The sequence below is a fragment of the Bactrocera tryoni genome, unplaced genomic scaffold, assembly GCF_016617805.1.
Source record: "Bactrocera tryoni isolate S06 unplaced genomic scaffold, CSIRO_BtryS06_freeze2 scaffold_231, whole genome shotgun sequence".
Lineage (NCBI taxonomy): Eukaryota > Metazoa > Arthropoda > Insecta > Diptera > Tephritidae > Bactrocera > Bactrocera tryoni.
In genome coordinates this window covers 63,645-66,170 of record NW_024395957.1, presented here as the reverse complement: position 1 = coordinate 66,170, position 2,526 = coordinate 63,645, and positions in this window count along the sequence as shown.

Genomic DNA, 2,526 nt, shown 5'->3' with positions numbered 1-2,526 from the left:
TAAGCAATTAGCATAATCTTTTTGATCTGACAAAGTTTTTCGTTCCTTGACTTTTAAGTTGTTAAGCCTCTCGCAAGATGTAAGTTTGTGTCCTCTTGTGCATGGTCCGCATGGCGTATATTTTCTCTGTGCGGATGTGATAGTGTTTTAAACTTAAAACTTCTGCATGATTTGTTTTTGCTTCTAGCTTGGGGTCTATTGAAGCCTGCATTGAAGTCGTAATGAGCATTATTTATTTTAATTAGAGTTTTGGTTACAATTTTAGTGGTTTCGTACTGGGTAGTTAGGAAATATTTTATTTGTTGCCACGTTGAGCACTTGATTCGTGATGAGAGCTCTTACTTCCATAAAAGTAACGATTTTTTTGGTAATACTGCGCTACATATATTTACCCGAATAGGTCTCAGCTTTCTGTGGGGAATATATTATATTCTTAACATTTTTCATTCTGAATTTTAGGCAAGTTTATTAGTGTCGTTAGTTGTTTATCAAATAGTGTTCTTTCGTTTTCGTATTTTGCTTTAGAGCTCCCTAAGCCTAATTTAAATTATTGTCATTAAGAGCGAACTGTTTTACTATTACGCCTGCTTGACCTTTAGTTTTGTATCGGAGGTGATACAATATTTGTGCTTTTAAAAGTTGTGGACGGTTGATGTAAACGGCTGTATACTGCGATTTTTCTTAACCTCCACAAAATGTTTCTGGGTCACATGCGGGAACCTCGAGTTGATGAATGAACTTACCTTTTGACTATATATTTGTAGCAGCTCCACTCGGATGTAAAGCAGGTGCAATTGCTTTTATTAGATTTAATTAATCGGTTATCATAGCTCTTGCTTGTTCGTACTGGTCTTAGCAGTTTTCATTTATTTCGTGAGCCAATGATATAAAATTTTGTGGTAGATCTAAACGTCGGAATCCACTATGGCTTCATGAGTTGTTTGGAGACGAGTACAACTTTTTTTAAGATTTTGATATTTTATTTCTTATAACGATTCAGAGTGATCTTGAATCGGTGAAGATGAAAATCTAGTGCAGTATCTTAATTAACAGTCATTTTATGAAATAAATTTACTAACCTGATTTGAGGGTGTAACTCCTGCAGGTGTATTTTGATTTGTATTATTATTCATAATTTTGGTAGTACCTATGTAGAAATATTTGTTAAAAAGAATAAAATTTTTCTCAGCTTAAACTGATTAAAGGTGTCTATTCGAAGCGACAAGTTATAACAAATTGAACACTCTTTTAAAAAAATAAATTTTTGGTTGGTTTTGAATTATATCGGTAATAAATATAGTTTTATAAACTAAAAAACACGTTTTAAAAAGCATCGAACTAAAAAGTGAAAAATAATTCTAAATATAACCTAACAATAATAATGAACCAAAATTCCTATATTAATATGAAAATAGCGTGGGATATATAAAAAATATGTCACAAAGCACCCCACGCTTTCCTTACAATAATACACGAATTTATGGTTCATTATTATTGTTAGCATATACCAAAAAGTATTTTTAAATTTTAGTTTGATGTGCCTTAAATGCGTGTTGTTAATTTTTTATACTTTTGCAACCTGTTGCTACAGAGTATTATAGATTTGTTCAGCTAACGGTTGTACGTATCACTTAAAAATAATCGAGATAGATATAGGGTTATGTATATATAAATCATCAAGATGACGAGAAAAGTTGAAATCCGGTTGTCCGTCCGTCCGTGCAAACTTTGTAGGTGGACTTTTTAGTACGAAAACAATTTCATGTTCGTAGATAGGCGTAATCGAACCACTGCCTGGTCCACAAATCGGCATTAATGAAAACATATAAAGTGCCATAAATAAGCACCAAATGAAGATAGAGCTATCAATCAGTACAGAGGATCGCAGTAGCTAAGTGCATCTCTGACCAAAAATTTTTAAAAATTTGCTGTGGCCCGCCCTCTAATAAGTTGAATGTACATATATCCTAAATTGCCCAAGCTAGAATAGAAGCGTAAATACTGTAAGAACGTATACTAACAGTGTAAAAATAGATTAATTCTAAAGATTACCGCGGTCACTCCCCATATAACGGTACTGTTCAAAACCACTAAAAGAGCAATAAGTCAATAAGTAATTAAATTTTACCTAGGGAAAGGTATTAGATGGTTCTATGGAACCCACTTTATTTGAAATCACATATCTCAGAACCCGACCAACCGATTTCGACTAAATTTAGTATATTGCATTCTTTTGATTTTCGTGTGTTACAATGCAAAAATGGGCAAAATCAGATTAAAACCACGCCTACTTCACATATAACACAAAGTTAAATTCTACTTGATTCTTTCACTTCCCACTAAGTGAACCAAGAAATAATTAATATAACGGGATACAATTTTTCCCTAATAATTCTTTGAAAGTATTCCATCTTATGGTATTCAATATATAATACCTTAAGGTATTTCCCTTTCATTGATTCCTCTAAGTTGCAAGAGTATAAAATGCTCGTTTTCACCCGAACTATTTAATATTTAAATTTATAC